Source organism: Cyprinus carpio, chromosome A13 (genome assembly GCF_018340385.1).
Source record: "Cyprinus carpio isolate SPL01 chromosome A13, ASM1834038v1, whole genome shotgun sequence".
Taxonomy (NCBI): Eukaryota; Metazoa; Chordata; class Actinopteri; order Cypriniformes; family Cyprinidae; genus Cyprinus; species Cyprinus carpio.
In genome coordinates, this window is record NC_056584.1 from 14,874,018 (window position 1) to 14,899,665 (window position 25,648).

Genomic DNA, 25,648 nt, shown 5'->3' on the forward strand with positions numbered 1-25,648 from the left:
ACAGTAAAATTGGTCTGTATATCTGAAAATACATAAATCCCTTTTTATTTTAGGAATAGCGGTCATCATATTTGGGGGTCTATGGCATCAAAACGTTTGAAAATCCTTACTGTAATCAAAAGCTACTAAGCTTTGAGGACAATTGCTGTCATGTGTGTTTATTTGTAGTGAAAAGTAATACAATTAATGCTGAAAATCTGATGAAAATCAGCAACACTTAAAGGTACTCTTATTTGCACAGTGCAGTCCAAATGTAAATTAGAGTTTCAGGTCAAGTAGACCACTTACTGTATGTTTGTATAATTTACTGCTTGTATTCATCACAGACCCAAAACTGAGGTCAGAGTTTCTATTTTTCAGTCCAAGACAGCCGTAAAATATCAGTCTGGAACAAAAAACAAAACAAAAAACAATAACGTCATCACTCCTGGTTAGTGCAATTCAATTGAAAACAGACTAGTATTTTTTCCCTGCTGTCCCCTCATCAGTTCTTCTTAACATCTGCTGATCACTAGCACCATCACTTAAGCTGTGAAAGCCCTTCGGAGCTGCAGTGTACTGTAATTACCAGCCAGTCCAGCTAATGGAAACTCATCATATAGCCGGGAGTTTAGTCACACTGGCCATACAATATATCTGACAGATAATGGCTACTTGCCCTTAAAAGTCTGATCTACAACATAATCTGCACTATTGCAAAGTAGACGGCGCATTACGGCATGGTGCTTTTCAAAACCCCTTATGCTTAATCCCTCACGCTCCTCTAATGTATTTCCCACAATGCTCCCCTCCCAGGGCATCTTCCAAAACAAACATGGCAGAAAAAGCTTTTCTTTGAGCTGTTTTTTTTTTTCAAGAAACGAGCAGTTTAGCAGGATCAATACAGTCTCATCTGACTCCTGGGATATGAGAAAGGCGCTTTCCTGCTGAACTTTGGAACTCAATACATCTGTCTTTTTGATGACTTATTTTCATGTTTTTAATTACAAAAACATGTATACTTTATGCATGTATGCATTATTCGGACTCCTATCCACAGTAAGAGAACAGGTTACATCATTTAGCAATCCAGACTGCCTCATCCAGAGAGAATAATGGCCAGTTTCCTCAAATGTCTGACTCAGACTAGGGAGGAGAAATAATGTCATCAACATGTAAAAAAATAAAACACTGATCCAACCATCACATCCTTATAGTCATGATGGTGGTTATTGAATTTTTAATGTTTTGTTTTAAAAAGCTTTCACTCTTTACACATCTTTAACCAACATTTTTTTAGATTAATGAATTGTTTTCTTGTTAAACCATAAATTATTTGCTGACTGATTTAAGTAACCTGTCATGTAACTGTTTACCTAAAGTAGTCCAAAAAATCAACTTTTCACCGTATATTTACAAAAACCCAGTTGATTTATATTGTTCACCACCAATATTTTTGTATTTTATGATTGTATTGTATATAAAAATGTCTCTTTGAAGTAGCATGGAGAGCAAGTTGGAAAAATAAAACAATGATACAAGAAGCTGAAGGGGGCCATCTAGAGGGGAACAGAGAGTGGAAATTGCAACTTTTGAACCATTTCACCTTTTTCATCCCCCACAATTGTTCACACTGTAAACCTTTATTGATCATCCTGGGGAATGACACATAGTGCCCAGCACCATTCTTTGGAGGAGAAGGTAAATCGATAATGGCTCGGTCTGGGAAAGGGACCTCAGTATTGATCTTAAAGAAGACTAGACCCCAGCCATACGGGGTAGGAGAGATACTGTGACTTGTCTTATGAAATCAGACACCCCCAAACAACCTATTTTGAAAATGGCTCAAAACCTGGTGACTGTTTGAGGCCCAGGTTGTTTTTTAAATATTTGCTACGGTCTCCTCCTTCCCAAAACAATCCCAGTCGCTGTTTGTGAGAGGCCCCCAAACTTTGATGTTTTAAAGGTCTTTTTTTCACATTATTATTCCAGCTTTGTTGTTAACCCCAAAAATGCAGTGCGATCAATGCACAGTGAGGTATTCTCCAAAGTGAAGCACTAAAGCCAGGTCACATTTCAAACACATGGTCATAAATAGTCTCAGTGACTGCAAAATGCAATTGGCTGCTATTAGGGCTATATATCTAGCTTATGTAAGGTCTTCTGTACCTGATTTTTAAGCAGGGTTATTGAAAAAACTCTTCAGTTAAAAAGGATCATTATTGAGGATGATGATGTTAGTTATAATTGTATATTAGTAAGAGTATACTATATTAGTATCATATGTTTATGTTAATTAGCATGTTGAGGTGTAGAGTTGAAACATTAAACATTTAAAACATTTAATCATTTAGCAGACACTTTTATTCAAAGCGACTTACAAATGAGAACAATAGAAGCAATCAGACCAACCAGAGAAAAACAACAGTATACAAGTGCCATGACAAGTCTCAGTTAGTCTAGCACAGAACACGTAGCTATGGTTTTTTTTCAAGAATAGAATTGTTTTTATTTTTTTTGAGTTTTTTTGAATAGAAAAGGTAAGTGCTAGTATTAGTTGGTCAAGTGCTGGCGAAAAAGATGTGTTTTTTGAAAATGAGTAAAGACTCAGCTGTTCGAATTGAAATTGGGATGTCATTCCACCAGCTGGGCGCAGTCCAGGAAAAGGTCAGTGAGAGTGATTTTGGACCTCTTTGGGATGGCACCACAAGGCGTTGTTAACTTGCAGAATGCAAGCTTCTGGAGGGCACCATAAGTTTGAACTAGTGAGTTTAGGTATAGTTGGTGCTGCGCCCAGTGGTCGTCTTGTAGGCGAAAAGAATCAGTACCTTGAATTTTGATGTGCTGCCGCGGCTACTGGTCGCCAGTGTAACCTGATGAGGAGGGGAGTAACGTGAGCTTTTTTGGCTCATTGAAGACAACCCTCGCTGGCTGCATTCTGGATCAGTTGCCAGAGCCTTGACTGAACATGCAGGAAGGCCCGCCAAGAAAGCATTAAAATAGTCCAGTCTGGAGAGAACAAGAGCTTGGACAAGAAGTTGTGTGGCTTGCTCTGACAGGACGGGTCTAATCTTCCTATGTTGTATACGGACCAAATCTGCAGGACCGGGTCGTTGTAGAAGTATGATCTGTGAAGCGTTAACTGATGATCAATCACAACCCTAGGTTTCTGGCTGTCCGGGAAGGAGTTATGGTTGACGAACCCAGCTGTATAGAGTAGTTGTGATGAAACAAGCAGTTCTGTCTTAGTAAGGTTGAGCTGAACGGTGATGTTCCTTCATCCAGCCAAAAATGTCTCTCAGACAGGCTGCAATGCGAGCAGCTACCGGTTTCCGGATCATCTGGTTGGAATGAGAAGTAGAGTTTGAGTGTCATCAGCATAGCAGTTTTATAAGAAAAGCCATGCTTCTGAATGACAGATCCTAATGGACGTCATGTAGATGGAGAAGAAGAGAAGTGGTCCAAGCACTGAGCCTTGAGGAACCCCAGTAGGCAAGAAGTTGTGACTTAAGAAAAAATCAGCTCTCCAGACACCCTGAAGGACCTACCTGAGAGGTAGGACTTAAACCACAGGAGTGCAGTTCCAGAGATGCCCATCTTTCTGGAGAGTGGACAGGAGAATCATCTGTGGATTTAAAACTGTGTCAAAAGCAGCAGACAGATTCAACAAGATGAGTACTGAGGATCTGGAAAAGCTGCTCTTGCCAGTTGCAGAGTTGCAGGCTTCAGTAACCGAGAGCAGGGGCAGTCTTCAGTTGAGTGGCCGCTTTTGAAAGCCAGATTGGTGTTTGCTGCCAGGAGGGTTGTTCTGTAGTACAAAACAAGAGAGTTGGTTGAACACAACTTGCTCAGTGTCTTTGCAATGAATTGAAGAAGGGATAGTTGAAGGTGATTCTTACTTGCACAGAGTGCCATCTCCATCCATAGATGCGATTTTTAGAGTCCATAATGTGAATTTGTTGTGCTCACCACCAGAGAAAAAATTGCTTTGGCCATTCCCAACTGTGGCAGAGGCTGATTAAAGACACTGTCGTATGGTAGATAGCAGTCATTTAATTATATTTATTTAATATATATGCCATTTTTTGACCATTTCAAACAACAGGCACTACAGGTTTGTATATTACATAAATGTTTATACTTTTCATAAAACTTCTAATGCATCGAAGTTCAACCTGTACATATTGTGCATGCAAATGTATCCATATTTATGTCTCTATATCACTAATCATTTATTTATTTATTTTTTTTTGAAAATGAAAAGTCACTATCAAGCCCATTTTTTCTAAAATACCTTATAATAGTAATCTAAGCTGTAGTAAACACTAACATTGTACGGGAAGTTCATCATGGAATATTAGCAATGGCCTCACCCATTTTTAGCTTGTAAACTAAAAAAGGACAGAAATTGCAGTATCTTATGAATACAAAGACATATAGCTTATACATATTTTTAAAAACTTGATATTCATACCTGTGACTTACCTTATTGAAGTCTCTCACACAGCCCTGCTAAAAGAGAAGAGTGAAAAAAAATGAAAAAAAACACATGCATGAAATTGATTTGTCTTCCTTGTTAAAGGTGCTGTATGTAGGAATTGACACCGACAGTGGTTGAACTAGGTATTGCAGTCCGATGAAAAATTTTTGGAGTTTATTTTTCACTTCCGGCCCCCTCCTCCTCCAGACTTTGCATACCACATGCAGGGTTGCCAGATTGACGACACCAACAGGAACGAGGCGCACTTGACGATGAGAATGAAATTGAACAAAGATAGGAAGGAGAAGGGACAGGAAATAGTATGTGCTAGATAAAAATGAATATAGAACACAAGCGAAAAGGGATGATACTTCATATTCATAGAAGGCACAAAATCACAATGATCTGTATCCAAACATGTTACGTTAAAGTAGAAAAGAAGAACAGAAATGATCTTGAGATAAAAATTATATTATCTTAGGACGAAAAAGCAAGAGCAAAAAACTTCTCATGTATGTGTGTGTGGCCCTGGATGAATCCTTTTACTTAATAGGGATAATTTCCTGTTTTGCCACTTTCAGTCAGTCATTTTAACATTAAATGGCTCGCATTTTTTTTCCTGGAACAGTACAGACGCTTGCTATTAGAGGTCATTGTTTTTTATCCGCATCTGCATGATTGTTGGAAAGTCCTTTCATCTGTGTCCAGCTTGTACAGGATTAATTATACTCTCTCACTGTTTGGAATCTCAAACACATGTCCTACTTTGATCAGGCTTTTGGCAGGGCTAGCCGCAGCAAGCAAAAGCAGGCCCATAGTCATTAATATTCCATAGTGCGTGCTGACGTTACCTGGTGACATTTTCAAGAGCGTCCAAACACGCAACTCGTAAGACATCCCTTCGTCGTAGTAGGATCGTACGCTCGCGCTCATGGACTCACTGCTGGTTGAAATCTAGCTGCTGCACGAGACCATATCAGCTCTCTACACGCACAGCGCCACAACATGGTAAGAAAAAACACAGATACCAAATAAAACATAATAAACATACAAACCCTTTTTACTGTTTATGTTTTTGTCATCGCACGTGAATTAACAACCACTTTGGCCATTACGAAAAGCCTCAGGAAGATATTGGAACCATGGCTGGCAAGTATGGTGTTATTTTTATTTTCACATCTGTTGTTTATTTGCCTATTATACGAACGAACAATATTTAGATAGTCGAGAGTAAAGGACTTTTTGCCGATTCAGGGTTTTGCTATATAACCCTGTTGTCGTGTAGATTTTAAAATCACAATTCTATAGTGCGCATGTTGACATTACCATATTTCGCACTGTTATCTTTTTAAGATAACAAACATAGTTTTACTTCGCTTTCTTTTCGAGTCGGTAGTCTGTTCCTGCAGCAGCATGGCGTTCAGTCAGCAGATTAGCACTGTGCTAAGAGACCATGTTGATGGTCAGTCAGCTTTTATCAGTGTTGGAGCTTACATTTATGGCACTGACGTGTGTTGTAATAGCAAACGCGTTCAGAGTCTGGTGAGCACATAGTGTAGATGTGGTTAGTGTAACGAGAAAAGAAAATGACTGACACAAATGAGCTTAATTTACCTTTTACAGATTACAGAAGTTTTGCACAAGCCTATATAAAACAAGTCTATATTTTCAGGTCAGTTTACCTGTTTTATAGCATGTTAATATTTTAAAGTCTTATTGTAACACTTTGTTTAAAGCTGCGTGATCTTTTTGCTTGAAAAGGGCAACAAAAGGGAAGAGTTAATTAGCTTAGGAATAGATCATTACTCCAGCCACCACAAGAATATGGTGGAAGCTTCTTAAAAATTTAAAAAGATAAAAGAAAGCAAAAACCAAGTCTTATTGTTGCCTTATGGGGTGTTCAAAACAACCAATCATCAGTGCTTTTTTTCTTTTCCGACACATCCCACCCTTGGGTTGGAAGGGTGTGGCACAAAACATTTCACACGGTTGAGATTTTACATATAATCAAATACATGATTATATTCTAAGTTATATCAAATATAATTATTATTATAATAACATTTTATAAATATAATATATACACACAACATTCACATAGAAAGTTAATACATTTACTAGAAGTTATGTTAAGTAAAAACTAATAGAGTAAACTAATATAACCTGAACTGCTAATCTTGTAATGTAAAACATTCACAATATTAGTTTATCTCTGTGTACATAATAAATTTTTACTCTGAGATTGCTATGATTTGTCAAACATTTGTACAAAAAAGTACAACAAAAACCATTAGACATGGAAACTGTAAGAACTATTGCAAAAACAGAACTGTTTTAAAAACACTCAGGCTGCGGAAGATTCCAGACTCTGACTATGGCAGGGAGAGTGGGAGCCATTCATGCCCATGATGAGGAGAACGCTCAGTGGGTGGAGGTGGCCTGCGTGAAGCGGAGTGGGCTTTGCCATTTAAAAAGAGTTCCTCTTCCAAAGACTTCAACCAAGGTAACGCACACTGTCGTTAAAACTGCCAGAGAGACACTAAGGAGTTATAAAACTCATTTTAGAGTTTATATACACCACAAATTCATATACATGTTTTGATGCCTGCATCCACACTTTTATTCGCCGCACCACGGTATGCACAATGCTCATAGGACATGCTGCTTGTGTGGCCCTTTAGGCTTTTGGGTTCAGTGAGTTCCAGAGTAGCCACTACAGGCTGAGAAAACTGGGTATCATCACCCTTGATATGGTTTTAAGTGTGTATAAGTATAGGTAAAGGACGAAAGTATATACGGCTCATCAGTGTACCAATTTTGTAATAAATTTGGGGCCATGGCTGACGTTGCACGTAGTGTATTTATTTTGTAATATTATAAAATAAATTATTAATTGTAGAATAGATTTTCATTATTTAATAATAAAATATATTGCTAAATAATCGAACTTTAGAATATATATTTATAAAAGTTTCAGAGGAGAAAAAAAATTTAAAATTTTTAAAATGATAATGAAGGAATTTTTTTTTCCTTCTGCGCTGATTAATTGTCAATAAAACGTAGGAATGTTGTTTAAAGAAGGTCAATTAGATGCAAGTAATTTTGATTTAAATGTTGACTGTATTCTGTCTGACTGTTTTCTCTCTGGTAGGTTCAGATCACACCCTCAGTACTCATTGAATGTGGAGGACTCTGCGCAACGTGACATCACCCTTTGCAAACCTTCATAAGATCAGGGCCTCTATCCTCTGAATGAGGACCCTCTCACTTGGGACAGCTTGTCAGTTCAACATCTGTAGCCTGTAAAACTGGGGACCAAAAAATCTTATGAAAACTTCCTTTACCTACAGTTATCAACCATATCAGTTTTGACTGTGTGTAAGTCCCTGCCTGTTACGCCTAATATTTTCCCAAAACAAAGTATTAATAGAACAGTCAGGAGAAATTTCATCTTTTAAATTATTTTACATTCACAATACATAAACGCACTACAAGATCAGAGATGAGAATTGCTTAGGACACTAAAGAGAACGACTCAAAGACATATTACCTTACTGTGCTTTATGGATTATAGTCCTTTTTAAACGTTAAATATATAGGTTGCCTTTATTTTCATTTGATGATGACCGGCAGCGATGGCATGATTAGTGGCCTCAGTTTACATTGTATTTTAGGAACTGAATATTTGCCATCTTTGTTGCCACTGTGAAAATCATGAATCTCTGCCAAAGCCACTTTGGCCTACTGTTTAATCAATGTCACAAGAACATGTTGAAGTTTAAAACATGATGCAGAAGTGAACGGCCCCGTATTCTGTAAAACAGAAAAAAAAATTAAATAGTACATGACCAGCATATTTATTTCAAGACAAGGTTTATTAATTAATATAGGAACAACAAAAACATTACACGACAAAATTGAAATGGACTGCATGACGTGGTAAAGGCCTAGTCCCCTGCGGCTGATGTAGCCTAGTGTGTTAACCTAATAGCACACACCCGGACATCTGTGGAAGGCATTTAGGTGAATGCTGTTTAGTGTTGTGCTTTGTAATGCTCAAAAAAAAAACCAGATCAAGGTGCATGCATTTCAGTGTAGTTACAGTAATTACCAGCTTATTAGCATTGAAGAGACATTTTAATGTTTAATGTAATAAGCAAGAAGGGGTAATTGTTAGAAAAACACATATCCACATCTAACGTCCTCGCCTAAGGCATGCCGCTACACGCTCCTCCCTGATGATTACAACTGTACGACAGTAGTTATCATACAAAAGAACACTGTTCCCTAACCTCCTACTTGAAGTACCCAAAAAAGTACATGGAAATTGCTGAGTAAAAACAAAAATACATTGAAATGACGAGACATTATATTAATGATTAAAAATGTAAGAAAACCACACAGTGGTCCACATATTATTGAAGTGCTTAAGGAATTACATTGCTTACAAGATCTGGTGTGATGTTTCACATGGTTACGATGTCATCATCGTGATCCTCATATCAACGACTTCATGCCCAAATTATATGTCCCCTTTTAATACGACGCTTTTCCAGCCTTAGCTATCATTCAGTTTATTTAAGCTGGAACCAAGATCCCAATCAAATACAACAGGAAAATGGGGCACAAACGAAAGACTCACAAATTAATGGGCGTCTTTGACTCGCTGAAAACACGTGTCATGAGTACCATAACCTGGAGCATGGCAGTGACTCATGATCAAACTGCCCCATCACCATGACATTTCTTAGGATGTTAGACAAAAAGGAAACACTCAAAGCGTAAGTGTTTCAATTATTTTGTAACTATTAGATCTGATGTAGCTAGGATGAAATGTGGAAAAAATTGAAAACCCCCCCTGATGGGAAGTTGAAACGGGACCTCTGGTTGCCCGTTCACAACCAGGTGGGGGGTTTTGGTTAGTTTTTCCCGATAAACAATTTCCACACACGGTCATTTAAAAAAAAGATATATTTTCTCACTTAAGTTAAAAATGAATGTTTTGTACCAACTGGATTAGCAAAGCTATCACTAGTCTGGGGCATTTAAAATACATAAATAACAAATGAACATTTGCCCAATACAGGTTCTCCTGAGCACGTACTACCATCCAAACAGGTCTGCTGTGTGTTTTCAGGTTCTACTGAGAGCCAGACTATAGCGAATATATAAAATCCTAACTCCATGATTTATCCATGTTACTACATTATTGATTGGATTTTTGTTGCTAATCTGCACTATTAATTCCTGGGAAACCAGTTCTATAAACACAGTCTGTCTACTACTCCCCATGTAAAATGTAAAGTCATTGTTGTGACAAACATTTTGCCCTGGTATCCTGAGGGTTTAAGTGGGCACACTTCCAAAGATATTAGTGGAAATGTGGGATCAAATCTATGTTGGTGGTGTCACTGGTCATAAAAATAAGACATTGACCCAATGAAAACAAGGAAAACCGCAACTCACTGGTCACCAAAATTAAATTAATATGTCCCAGAAAAGATACTGTCCGCTCCTTAGTCACAAATCCCCAAATATCAGGTGACTATGGCTTATACATAAAATAGTTAGTTGTAAATAGATGACTGAATGAAGTACAGTTAATGAGTTAAGATTATTCAGTGAAACATTCCCTTCAACCAGCTAAGAGGTGGGGAGACCCCGAACAGTCAACTCTCAGTACGCTTTAGAGTTGCCATTCATGTGTTCCTTCTGGGTTTTTTGTGGTGCCTTGCTCTGTAATCTTGGGCACCTCAGTGCTATTAAGGTCAGTCCCCCAAAAAGCCTGCGAGACCTCGTGGGGGGGGATTAACAATCGTTTCGATCAGGAATGGATTTGGCCATGCCATATATTTGCTCACTACAAGCATAAAGGGGGAAAGTTGATTCAGGGGTCATTTATTCATTATGGTTTTATCTGATGTAGTATACATGTCAATAGCCTTGTGGCTGGAGTGCCAAGTTGAGGATTTTTACGCAGCTGCATTCTTATAGACAATGATTATTTTGCCTGAAAAAATGACTATATATTATATTTCACTATATAAGTAATCTCGAAATGTGAATGTTCAACCAAGAAAACCCCAAACACAAAGCAGCCGTACCCTTTTTATTAATTGTTTTTTGGAAAAAAAAAACATGGGAATTCCTAGACAGAATTTGTTTGGACAAAAATCAATTTAAATGCGTATATCTTTCTTTAGAAGTGAATTTTGTCAGCGTGTGGGAATACAACAGTATGGGGTATGATTTTTATGAAATGAAATACTTTTATTCAGGCAAGTAATGCATTAAACTAATTAAAAGTTGACAGTAAGACAGTAAGTTATATTTTCACTCTCTATTCATGAAAGAATTCTAAAATTAGTAAATTTTTTCCACCAAAATATAGCAGCACATTTTTTCGTTTTACATTGAGAATACAAAAGAAAAGGTTTGGCTAAGCACCAGAATCAGCATGTTATAAATGAACCATGTGACATTGAAAGACTGGATTAGTGGCTGCAGACAATTCAGCTTTTCCATCACAGGAATTAAATTAAATTTTAAAATATAATTAAACAGTTTATTTTTAAATTGTAATTAATAATAATTTCCTCATAAGGGCTGTTTTTTTGGATCAGATAAAAACAATATTTCTCATAAACCTGTATTTTTGATCAGGATTTAAAACGAAACTACCATCCCCGGTGGTCTTCTCTTTAGGATTTCTTCATGATAATGGCTACTTTCTCTCTTTACATCCTGACTGAACTGCTCAGCTACACCAGGCTTGGTGTGTGTAGCATTGTGACACAGAATATGGATGCTGCAAAGAGCACAACAAAAGAGCCACAACAATGAGGAACAACTTTTCTGACCAGTGCCCTAAAATTGATGCAATCTAAGGCCTTTACATAAAAACAATCATAAAAAATTATCTATGTGTATTTTTTCCATAACCTGTATTAACTTTCCATCTGTTTTAGGGATTTATTACATCAGTTTGCAAACCTGGCACATTTTACATTGAACAGTTTTTTAACCTCCTAGATGGGAACTGCAGAGTGTTGAGATGCCTAGCCCGTTTGAAAGTCAGTGCGATTTAGATTGTGCGAAAGTATATACAAAACATCGGAGCCTAAGGGGCGCACCACAGACACTTCTGGATCCCCGAATAACAAACCTCCCATCATTTTTAAGGATTCTTGTTGTGAAGAGAGTGTTATTGTTTTTTTTTTTTTAAATGTGGTTGCTGTGTACAAAGTGGCTTTTCCTGGCATGTAACTGTTACCTTGCCCATGCAAATTACATTTACCACAGTTGAATATACATTCAAACACACCCATTGCCTGATGTCGTTATGTCTTTCAGGTGTATATTAAAATGGTATTAATACTGACCCTGCTTTGTATTTTGCGGGCAGGTCCACGACTTTCCTTCCCCTGCATTGCCTCAACATATCCATGTTTCACCCATGTGCATCATAGTAGCCCAACAGGCAGCATTATGCCCTCCACGGCCCGAGAGCCAGCCCTGGAGGACTGAGATTCATAAATTCCTCCCTTGCCCAAATCAGGCGCTACGGAAATACTGGTAGTGTGCGGAAATTTCTTTTTCACTGTAGAAGAAACCACTGAGGATCTTTTGGGAGCATAAACCATACTGCTGGGGCAAAACGCAATGATGTTAAAATGAAAATCAACTTTGCTTTTTAACTTTTAATCTTTATCCATGATGCCATCTAACGCTATATCAATAAAAATATGTTGTAGTTCTGTCAACGATCTATCTCGCCTAAATGTGTCTATTTCATGACAATAATCCAAAAAAAACAAATAAAAAAAATAACTACTGTTCAAAACGCTTGAAGAAAGAATATTAATGTTTTTGAAAAAAGTCTCTTTACACAACTCAAGGCTGCATTTATTTGATCAAAAATACAGAAACCAACCGTAATAGTATTTATGCTTGGTTTTATTACAACTTAAAATAACTGCAGGCTAGGGCGAGTTATTTAATATATTCGGAAAAAATTTACTTTTATGCTTTTGATGGCAAAAACAAAATTTTCAGCAGCCATACTCCAGTCGTCAATGTCACATGCACCTTCAGAAATAATTCTAATAGGCCTGTTGTTTACAGCTGAAAACAAATTTGCCTGCTTTTTTATTTTTTATGGAAAATGGTCTTTTTTTTTTTTTTTCAAAATAACAGCAGTTTAAATTCTTCTTCTTACTGATCCCAAACTTCACTAAACATGAAGAACATTATTTTGTGTATTTGGTGTAATGCAAATGTGTTTATTGCAGTTTAAGGTTAAAAAAAGAACATTATTTTCTACATAATGTAAGGTTAAATTTCGTTCTTCCTCTATGCCCCGCCTCTGAAACGCGTAGATTGTTACAAAGCTCCATCGTTGTGAAAAGAGAGGTGTGCTCTGATGTGGCCAGCTATCCAGTGCGTTGTGATTGGCTGAATGTCTCAAGCGTGTGACTTAAATGTTATGCCCCTTATTATACTGTGATGCCGTCTCCCGGCACGACGAGACCAAAACCAATAAACCCAATTACAAACGAGGCATTTGTTGCATCCAGTGGGGACATCATTACTGATTATTAATGACTTTATAGCGTCTTTTTACACTTGCATTGTGCTGCATAAACATAAAACCTTTTATGGGTTTGTGGTCGGAGAAGAGGTGATACTCTATACTGCTCAAAACTCCCGTTTGAATCATCAGTGGCAAATTCTTTAAATATGGTAAAATTGCCCCACTTTATAGAGGAAACAGCCTTTTGTGCACAGAAGCATTGTAGGCTTCTCTCTCAGGAAACAGACCTCGTCCTCTGTAAACTGCGCTGCAGACATCTGAATATTTGGTTTGAACTGTTCTGGAACAGTGTTGTAAAATACAACTTAAACCGACTGATTTCTTGTTTGTGTCCTCTTTTGGAAGCCATACACAAATAGTCGCTTTGCTTTTCCCACAACGAAACACACAGCATCTCCACGACATAGCACCATCGGCAACAGCGAGAATAAAGGTTTTCTTTTCTTTGTGGGAACATTTAGGTTGCGTTATGCAAATCTTCCCATATCGTGACGTAGAAGTGGGGGTGTGTTCGAATGAGCTGTTTTAGGTAGGAGTGGTTGACTCTTAAACTTTTATAAAGAATATCTTCTTTCGATTACGGATTTGAGACTTTTTTAATTTTTGAAAACTTTACTGATCTTCTTTATGCTCCAAGAGCTTGTCACACTTCAAAGAGAAAGGAAAAGTTTAAATTGCATCATATGACCCCTATAACAATATTTATCTTGTATTTATTAATTTCTCTCACTATCAAGTTCTCACCTTATGTGTATCAGCTGAGATACTGGTCACAACCCACAAACCATTGACCCGGAAATCAAAGGGATCAAGTTTGAAACCCGCCTTTTTCCATAAAAATTATTAGGAACCCACCCAAGCATGCATCCACATGGAATGGTATGTTGTATTTTACTGCAAGCTAAAAAGAATAAAAAACATTCAATTATATTTAAGATAAAGAATATACGCACTACAGATTATTTTATACCACAATACAAAAGCATTGAATTACATGCCCATCTGAATAAGCAAATGTTACCTTTGCCACTTCCACTACAGGGTCCATAATTCCCATGGGGGAACTGAGGAGCTGAACAAAACCAGCATTGCTGTGTTTCTAGAGATGGCCCTCCTCATTGCCTATGACCAAATAAAAGTATTCATTAAAATGAGGTGAACATCAAACTGGTCAATATTCACATAAATGTGCCTGTCTGCTGTGGACAAACCAGACAGCATACCTTCACATCGACTTTCATGGTCTTCTTGTCCCAGAGGTATGTGAATGAGCTTCATCCCAAAATAATGTGCTGCTTTGTCAAAGGCTGCATGGACCACTCATTGGTGCAATACTAGAGCATAGACAAAACAAAACAAAACAAAAAAAATTACACAATGGGATTAAATAAAACAACTGCCTTTAAGGTGCACTAATGAGCACCAATTCTGTCCAATTAAAATAAAACTCAGTAAAACTGAATGCATTTTTTTAAAATATAATGCTGCAGTGTTTATACATCCTATGTAAATGAATAGCCAACTGTAGCAAACCACTTATATGTTTAAATTGTTTACAGTGTGGGTGACAGCTACTGTTAATTAACCTAAACAGAATTAGAGTATTATGACTGCAGAAGAGGCTGAATGTTTTGACTAGACTGAGATAGTACATATCATCTCTGGGTGTTTAATGCCACGTTCATGAGCCATGTCTCTGTACGCCTTGCATGCCATCAGGATGCTTTCTGTTCCACCTGAAGTAACCTTTTCATGAAAGGAACACACAAAAATGTTGTTTGTTTTTGAGTGAACACATTAGAATGACTTGATATTAAGAAACTCGATATTATAAGATACAGTTTTCAGATTTTTAAACAATGGACTGATAAATGAGCAAATGGAAATTTGTTTAGGTGGAGCGACTCTAAATTGTCCCCAACCATGCAGTTCAAAAACTGTCTAGATGAATGAAGTACTGAAGTCAAGCCGCTTTTCCAAGGTATCTGCAGGATTTTTAAATCATATTAGACCTGCACAAATAAAATTAAGACCATATAAGTGAAGTAAGGACGCTTGTCAAAAAAAGCATGGTTTTACAGTTAGTTTAGGGGGTTTTTTCACCCAAGCAAAAAGTTTTATAAAATGATGAACCCTTCACATTTTCAGCCTTTAAACCATTTTTAAGAAAGGGATGAGTTAACAAGAAATTTAAACAACAACAAAAAAAAAAATCACTCTGAATCAGTGAGAGGATCACCCCCCCTTGTGTCAGTATCAAGAAAAATGCCATCCATTTTTCCTTCTATCCTGAGTGCCTCCAATTGCTCTCCAATCCCTGCACAGAGAAAATCCGCTTGTCAATATTACCACTGCCATGTCTTTACTGTATGTTGTTTGGACGGTGAATAAGTGGGGTAGGGCCGCTTGTCAAAAACTGAACTGTATTGGATTGCCGCCAGCCATATAGTTTTGTGTTGAATCAGAATATTTAAGTTTTGTTTTGGTATGGCTCAGGATTTTCTGGGTGTGTTTTTGTAATTGAGAAGTGGCTTTTTTCTTGCAACCCTCTCATACAACCTACATTTGTGGAGAATTTGTGATATTGTTGTCACATGCACACAATGATCACTCTTTGTCATAAATTCCTGCAACTTCTTCAGAGTTGCTGTAGGCCTCTTGGTAGCCTCTCTGACCAGATAACGCCTTTGAATTGTTTTGTATCCGTTTGCTTTAGCTGCACTACTACTAAGGACTGAAATGCTCTAGGAAAGCTATTTTCATGCTGAGCTAATCAAAATGACCACAGTTTGAAAGTCAAATGCCATTGAGAAGGTGATTAGTTACACCTGATAGAGTTTACAAGTCATTTTTTAGGAGAGGGGCTGATAATGTGTTATTATTTTAAGGGGGGGGGGGGGGGGGGGCGGTGATTCTTTTCTATAGCCACTATAGTGGTTTCCCCTGTAACGAGTGTACACAAAACAGTGCCGCATCTGACTTTGAAAATGTGAAGCGCTCATATTTATTCAATGAAATCATAGCTTTTGAAGTTTAAATCGTCACCATGAGCCATATAGCAATTCTTTGTCTTTCCGTCCCCCAAATTTAAGACATAATTGAAATCATAATTAAGACTTTCTTGTACCATTTAAGACTTTTATGGTCTTAATTTGATATAACTAAATGTAAGACTTTTTAAGGACCATGGAAGCCCTGTTTTCTATTGTCACAATAACTGTAAAAAAACACTAGATACACAATTTAATTCTGCTGCTGTTTGAATGTAGCCAGTGTATGTCAACTCTCATAGCAATTATAAAAATTCTGTTAAGGAGATATTTTCCAAAACTGCACTATTATCTCAAGTGGCAAACAACTGCAGAGAGCAGAGAACAAGGGGAAATTTTAGAAAATGTGGAAGACAGTTAGAAGGACTGACTGTGCCACAGGAGTCTGGCCCTCCATTAAAAAGGGCAACACGTCATCCGCCACCACTTCTGCCTCCCATCTTCCTAACCCCAGGGAACAGGTCTGGATGGAGAGGATTGGTCCAGGCAAACTCACCATATACCTGCAAATGAGAGGAACAAAAACAAAATCTATATGCATCAACCCACAACCCCATCAAAAAGCACTTCATCGGTAGTAAAAGGGAGGGAGGGGGGATCAGTAAGATTTTTTTAAAGAAAGAAATTGATACTTTTATTCAGCAAGGATGCATTCATTAATCAAAAATAACAGTAAAACAAATTTCAAATAAATGCTGTTGTTTTGAACTTTCTATTTCTCACAGAATCCTAAAAATTTATCATGGGTTCCACAAAAAATATTAAGCCAGCGGCTACGGTTTCCACATTAAATTAAAGCTACTTGTACGTATTTAATATATATTAAAATAGAAAACAGTTTATTGTAATTATGTATTAATATTTCACATGATTTTACTACAGTTTTCATAAAACCCAACAAATGCAGCCTTAGTGGAGCATAAGATAAAAAATAAAAAAAATGTTCAAAAAAACCTACCGACCCCAAAACCTTTGAACAGTACTGTAATATTAAATTAAAATAGATATTATTCTGGGTATAACTTATCTAAATTTAATAAATTACTTCAGTAATATATATTTTTCTATTATTAATATCACATTAATATTTTATTATTAAAGTAAGCTTTTAAGAAAATCAATACTGTGGTGTTAAACAAAGACATGCCAGATAGAACAAATATTCTGCGTTTTGATCAAAACAAAATTCTCAAAAAGCATTTCACATATTTTTTTGTCTCCTTTTCTTGAAAAATGAGCTGAATCATAAGATTAACCTTGAAGATTTAATTTAAAATTGTTTTGTCAATTTTTATGAATTAAAGCAAAATTAAAAGTACCCCCTGGAACACACATAATAGCCCTTGTTGGGGATTTGCTGATGTAAATGATTTTAAAAGGCCATTATACCTTCACCAGGAGATCTGTGAGCTTCTCATCCCCCCAGTAGACTGCGCCTGACACTTTTGCCTTTCGCCCAGTCTACTTCACCTGAAATCAAGTAGAAAAAAGACTGAGGACAGAACAATGGTGGGATTGGGACACTGACTTCTAATACTGTATAAACCAGTGCCATTATACCCTAATAAATAAACTTGTTTGCAAAGAAACTGCACCCACACTGAAGGGCAAATTTACTCTGAGAAATGGCTGAAACTTTAAAAGTTCTTATTTATCATCAAAGCCTTTGGGCTTTCCCTCATTATTACAGATGGGAGTTGGGACATGCTGAAGGTGACTTACTCAGTGTCTCATACTCCCTGATCTTGTCTAGGAGCTGTTTGTGGGTGAGGCCCTGTGCTGGTAGGAGTTTGGTGTAGCACATGCCTTCCTTTAGCGTGCATAGACTCATCGACATGTCATCCAATGCCTTGTTGAGCTGATTCTGAATCTGATGAGGGAAAGATTGGAAAGAAAACAAAAAAAGTGTCATAAAAACCTCTGAATAATTAATTAATACAAGAAATATAGGGAATAGAGGAACTGAAGGGAAAATAAATACAATTACTGCAGTGCTAATAATGACGTTACTTCTTCATCCATTTGCAAATTTGAAAGGAGATCTTTTAATGACTAGCAGTGCTCTAAGGCAGTGGTTCTCAACTTATGACTTAATTAAAATAATTGTAAAACTTGTTCAAAATGCTGAAAACACATCATGGTGTAAAAATGAGTAAATGAGTATTTCCTTATTATTTTATTTTTACATTTTTAAAACTACATTATTGCAAAAAAGTTCTAAAACAAGCACCTTTAGCATAATTACAGATGAACAAACCAAAAGAAATATTATAACTTGTATGAGAGGCCTTTGAATATTGTGTTGGACAATGGAGGCCTTTAAGTCAAAAAGATCCCCTGTTCTAATGGGTGTTTAGGTTGTAACTTTTTGTAATGTTAGTATGGTTAGATGCATTCAAATAAATATTGTAAAAGACAAAAGAGTCTGACAAGGCAGATTAAAATCAACCTGCAGTCTGTTCTGACAACGTTGTGCTCTGTTCAGGTTAATGACACAAGGTAAACCCTGGAATAATCACAGGGTCTAATGTGAAAGTCTGTTAAAGGCTTAATTTCCACTTCAGCATGACAGTGGTAACTTAATCATCAATCAACGAGTCCGAAAGAGAAGTCTTAAGGAAGAAAGGGAACTAGAAAACCACTAGATGCTTACTGTTGCTCCAATAAATGGGATTTTTCTGATGATTTTAAAGAATTGCTTCTTTACCCTTGATGTCAGACCTAGAAAACATGACACAATGAGCAAATTGTGAAGACGTGACATGAAATGTCTCCACAGCAAGACATTTTTCTAAATTTGAAAAAAAAATTGAAGCCCTGTGACTGCTTGAGACTTTCAAACAATGTATGAAATCTAAAGTTTGCAATGTAAAATTATACAAATGAGAGACCTCAGTGTAAATGTTTGCTTTTTTTTTTCCCTCAGCTCATATGAAACCAATTGCATATTGTTTCTGAATGTCAACCATAAAAATGTCACGATAAAAAAAAAGGAAATGTTGTCTAAGTCACCGGTAGCATATGAAGTTTACAAATGCCACAGTCTTTGTTATTGTTCAAGTGGCCTTGACATTTTGCATCTTTGTTTTAAGACTTCCTGACTGATGAATAGCAAAAAAAAAAAATAACATCAATACTAAATTAGAATTAGTTTGCAACATAATGCTGGGTTTCATATTGTTACACAGTGGCATAAAAAAAAAAAATCTCTGTTATGTATGGTAACCCTCATTCCCTGATGAAGGGAACAGAGACATTGTGCCAAAGTTTCCGACACTAGGGGTCCTCTTGGGAGCCCAGACACCTCTGACATCATTGAGGAAAGGCCAATGAAATCGGTGAGCAAAATTTGCATAGCTGGCCACACCCCAGACATCCTGGTATAAATAGGTCTGCGTAGCATTTGCTCACTCATTCTGTTCTGAGGAGTCAAGAAGCATCTCAACCCACTCAGAGGCAGTTCAGTTCAGTTGTAGTATAAGGGACACATAATCTCCATTCCCTCCATCAGGGAACGAGGGTTACCATACCTAACAGAGATGTTCCCTTTCAGTCGGTCACTTTTACGTTGTGTCAAAGTTTCTGACACTAGGGGACCCTATATAAAACGCCACAGCTGCTGAACTGCGTTACGAGACCACGGGTTTCACAGAACAGAAGTGAGCAAATGCTATGCTGGCTTATTTATACAAAGGATGTCCCGGGGGGTGGCCAGCTGTGTAAATTTTGTTTCATTGGCCTTTTTTCTCAATGATGCCAGGAGGTGTCTCGGGGTCCCAAGAGTGACCCCTAGTGTCGGAAAACTTCTTTCCACCTGGAAGTGACCAACTGAAAGTGAACAGTGCTGTGAAAAATCTGTTGATTAATTATACTTTTATACCATTGTACTTTTTCAGCAATTACTTTATTATTTTTTTTCTTCTCATTTGACTCATGGAAAGATATCAAGATATATGTACACTACCATTTAAAAACAAAACTGTATTTTTTTCAAGAAATTATTACTTTTATTCAGCAGGGATGCATTTATCTGATCAACAGTGACATGACAAAAACTTGCATATTTTAATCAAAAGATCCATTTAAAAATAAATGCTTTTCTTTTGAACTTTCTACTCAAAGCATCCTGAAAAAAAAAAATTCTCTGCTTCCATGAAAATATGAAGCAGCACAACTGTTAATAATCAACATTAATGATAATAATAAGAAGAAATTTGCGTTAAGCAACAAATCATCATATTAGAATTATTTCTGAAGGATCATGTGACAATGAAAACTGAAGTAATGCCTGCTAAAAATTCATCTTTGCCATCATAGGAGTAAATTACATTTTAAAATATATTTTAAAAAGTTGTTATATTAAATAATTTTTCAAAATATTACTGTTTTACTGTATTTTCATTTTTTATAAATGTTGCCTTGATGAGCCTTTATAGATGAGCCTTCTTTCAAAAACTTCAAAAAATTGTACCAACCTCAAACTTTTGAACGATAGTGTAAACATGTCAACATATTTAACATGCCTGATACATACATATCAAAAACATCTTGATTTAAAAAAAAAACCCCTGAGTGATAAATAGCACTTACTCTCTTTTTGAAAAAGGAAACCCTTTAGCCACACCGCACCAAGTGTGAACAGCAAAGTGGTCGCAATGATCTGCCATGGCTCCAGATCAGCACACTGAGAATTCACAAAGTGTCGAGCCTCCCCTATGTACAGCAGCACCATCTCCTTATACACCCTCCAAGGCACTCTGCGTGAGGAAAGGAGAAATGTTACAGAAATTAACCCAATCTAATTTCAGTAAACAGCTGGAAAACTACAAGCTTCAGCAGAAAACAACATACAGAAACCAAGAACTGGCTGCTTACCTGTAATTACAAGCAACAGCCACATAAATCAATCAATAAACTTTACAGAAGATTCAATAAACCACTCTACTAAACTTCTTTAAGGTTAGGCACTATTTTGAAGAATAAGTACAACAAAAATGATGGCTATCTATGATGAGCTTAGCATAATGACAGCTTTTAGCAAATTAAAATCTCAATAAAAACAATTAAATACTTACTATAGCAGACTAGGAGTCATACTTAATTGTCTCAGGTGCTTGGATTCACTAATTACACTTAATAAACTTTGGAAGCAGTATGTCTAACTTCAGCCACAAGAAACAAGGAGAGCTTAGAAGATACATACTACTCAGTGAGATATTGTTCCCACTGGCCACACCTTATTTATTAAATAAGCCCATACAAAACTTAGCTACCAGCAAACACTTAAAATGGGCTTCTAAGGATATGGGTGAATAGAAAAAGTCTAAAAAGTCTATTATACTGAAGTCCATATTTATACCATGGAGGGTTGCACCATTTAACTAGGCAGAAAAAAGCATATCTGGTGGAACCATTTCACAATCACTATTTTTTTACAGCACAATGTGTTCTCCTTGATAACAGCACATATCGTGGTCCCAATAGCATCACCCCAACTCCACGCAGGAAATCTGGACAAAGTCTTAACTAACTATATCGTGAGCATGTTAACTCCTAGTCATCTACAATGAATGAGCATCTTGTTTTTTCGTCTTCAAATGCTTGACTAATGCTATAATTTGCATTTTGTTTAATCTGAGAATGTAAAAAGCCCTAGTTATACTAAAAACCACTATAAATGAGGTGTAATTAGACTACTAGATGAATTAAACAAACTTAAAAGTTATTCATTTCAATCATTATGTCAAGGAGATAATGAATGAATCAGGCAGGAGCTAAACAACACCCCCTGAATAGAGTTCTAAGTCCTGACAAGCTCTCCGAAAGGTTTAGTAGGGTTTGCCAAGTACAGTGGATTCAGAGGAGAAGGGAAACAGGTCATGTAAGTGAGCAACTGAACCTTTGACCAGGACTGATGTGCATCACACGTTCAGGATCCAAATATTACAACGATGTAAAATATGGGAACCTCGACAGGCCTGAAGCGAGATCTTTAAGGCAGCATCCCTATCAGTCTTTACGAAACAAGACCTACAGACAGGATGGATCTCACTGCATAACATGCCATAAAAAGCTGAGATTATTTTTATCTTGTAAAAAGGGCAAAAGGCAAGAGAAGAGACACATTGCAAAAGAGATGAAGGATGTGCACGTCTGCTATGTTGTAAAGATCTTCTGAGCTTGACAGATAACATGAATGTGGTAAAAGAACAAGTGAAACAAAGCACAAGTAAGTTTATACAAAATAAGATGTCACCTCAAACTGGTTTGCTTTCAGCTGCTAGTGTACTGCAGACAATCACACCCTCTCTAGCTGAGCTTTGATTATTTGTCCATTGTTGAGTCAAAGAGCTCATGTTTCCATTGGAAATGTTCAGATGTCTAAAGCAGGATCAGCCACAAAGTGCTTTAGTACTCAGCTCAGGCTTGGCGGTATATCGAGTTTGTATGATATATCAATATATATTTTTTACAAGCGATATGGTATGAGGCAATACCATTTATAACAATATAGCTACAGTAGTTTAATACGAGCTCATCTGAATCATAGCAGTGGACATAAAGTGAGCTGCTATGGGGAAAGTGCATAATCCAATTTCTCCTAAATTGTCCTAATGAGACACGCTTTAAAATAAGGGCTTTAAAATAACACGTAAGACAGTTAACACAGCTCGCCCATCAGATGCTACGATAGATACGCTACTTGCACTGTTTAATGCATTTGAGATGTACTGTTTTTTCCTCAGTGCATAACTTACATTTCTCAGGTATATTTCTCTATCTGTAAATGTTAGAAAGTCATGGAAATATTACCATTTTGCGGTCAGGACTCTGTGATTCTAAACTTCACAGACTTCAGTGAATGAGTGCACCAAACAGATGGAGGGCAATAGAATAGGAGCACCATAATGGTCATGTAGAATTACAGGTAGCCTACGTCTATTTTATGATAGCAGATAGCAGTAATGTTGTAATCAAAACATAATGCAATTAATCTGTGCTCTGAGGATTATTTAATTAAATTTTTAATTTAGTGAATAGACCTTCTGCTTTGTAAATCATTATTTTTGTTTTTAGGTTGTAATGTTAAAATATTAGAATATAATGGGATTTTAGCTCCTAAAAATGGGATTTTGCACATAACGGATAGCATAACTTACTTTATATAACTCAAAAGTCATGAAAGTCACTATGAAAGTGAATGGTGACTGAGGCTTTTATTCCACCTCATATTTGAGTCCCACAGATGAAATAAAGTCCTGCAGGTTTGGAATGACATAAGAGTACAAGATGACTTCTATTTTAATTTATGGGTTAACTATCCCTTTAATATAGTTTCATTCACACACATTAAATCTCTCAGCACATCACATGAGCATCAGACTAGCTGAAATACAGTCTCAAAAGACACTGCTGGACAGCAGTCAGAACAGATCTGGCTCCATTGTACACCCCCGGTTGTTAAGGATAGCACTTCTTCTGTGTTTGAGCCCGTCACAGTAAGTCTTCTGATGAACACCATACACAAATGAAACATAACATTTCCCCCTCTGCACCAGGTCGTTGCACACAGACGAACACTTATTACAGAGAATTATATGAAGGAAAACCAGTTTTATAATGCTAGCTCTCACTTACATCACTTCAAACTCTCCTTTACACATCATAGAAGACATACACACAATTTGACATAGGACATGGTTAATAAAGTTATTTCTATGTAACCAGTATGACATTTGTGACCCTGGACCACAAAAACCAGTCTTAAGTGTCAATTTTTCAAAACTGAGATTTATACATTATCCGTTGATGTATGGTTTGTTAGGATAGGGCAATATTTGGTCGAGATATAACTATTTGAATATCTGGAAAAAAAAATTTTTTTTTAAATAATATTGAGAAAAATTGCCTTTAAAGTTATCCAAATTAAGTCCTTAGCAATGCATATTACTAATCAAAAATTAAGTTTTTATATATTTACGGTAAGAAATTTACAAAATTCATGGAACATGGTCTTTACTTAATATCCTTATGATTTTTTGACATAAAAGAAAAATCTATAATTTTGACCCACACAATGTATTTTTTGGCTATTGCTACAAATATGCCCCAGTGACTTAAGACATTTTTGCGGTCCAGGGTAACATTTGTGCCCCAAACTCTCTTATAAATTACACTTCAAATGGATAATCATCTTTCTACATGATAAGATCACCTGAATCCCCAGCACTGAACGGGAGACATATTATATCAGATCAAGTGTCACTAGGTCTGATACACTGAAACACTGTTACAGTTCAGTTTTACATTGTAAATGAAGTATGTTGACCAAACAAAACAAAGTAAGTTAACAAAATACAACTGACCTGAAAAGATGCTTATTTTCTACAGTCGAAGCTTTCATTGTGGCATAATTACATCATGTATGGATAACTAGGAACATACTATATTTAAAGCACAGCTGAATTCTAATTGACATTATGCCCACTTACCCTGTAGTCCCATTTTTGTTTGCCAAGGTTACACACCCTGTCCTGAAAAAGTCGTTTCTTTCTTCAACTGCTCTGGGAGAAACGGGGAAGACAGCCCGAAAGATCTTTGTTCGGCTTATTTTTGAGAGCGAATGCCCCGTTGCATGACACAATCTGAGGCGCAACCTTATATCAAGGAAGTGCCGTGAGTAAAAGTAAAAGCGATTTGCTTTCAGGCTTGTCACCACCCGCGCACGCTGATCTTCAAAAACACTGCAAGCGTACTGCATCACAGCGATAAGTCCAGCACACATGCTGTTAGTATATGTGAAACTCACAACATCATGACGATTCGCAGATTCGCCACAGTTACATGATATTTTCCATGGAGATCAGCGTAGAGTCTCTTTTTTTGATTAATCTGGTAATACATCTGCGATAGTTCTAAGGTTATTTTTTTTTATTATTATTATTTTATGTATTATTATTTTGCTTATTATTACTGTTGTTGCTGTTGTCGATGATGATGATGATGATGATGCGCATTTAATTATTTAGGTATATTTTCATATTATAATGATTAAAAGTTTTAATAATCAGAAAGCACTACATTTAAGAAGTTTCTTAACTGGTAAAGAAGGGGCAGCATGGAAAACTTGATTCATATTAAATGCATTAAAAAATTTAATCATAGAATATTTACAGTAGGCTAAATGATTTAGTGAGTTGGGCTGCACTGGTGTTTTCTTGTGTTGTATTAGCTTATACTTCATAGGTCGTCGTTTGCACGGTCACTTGATGGCGCTATTAGTTTTTTGAAGGACAGACGTATGGTAGGGCTATTTTAGGAAAATGTTTCTACCTTGTATTGTTTATTTTGCACTAAATAACAGATTTTTTTCAGGAGTGTTCTCTTATATGGAGTGAACATTTACATTCATGTTAGTGAGTGGCACTTATGGCTAAAGTTGTTTGTCTATATTACTATAGTAGAATTACCACAGCAAATAACCACTTTACTTTAGTAACTACCATTTACTATAGTACCTTTACTATAGTATGGTTCAAAAACACT

The 25,648-nt window shown here is 36.6% G+C and overlaps 1 pseudogene; it reads right to left on the reverse strand.

Annotated features, from left to right (window-relative positions):
- Window positions 1-10,267: 10,267 nt before the first annotated feature.
- LOC122147160 lies at window positions 10,268-23,766 on the reverse strand (annotated as a pseudogene).
- Window positions 23,767-25,648: the final 1,882 nt, after the last annotated feature.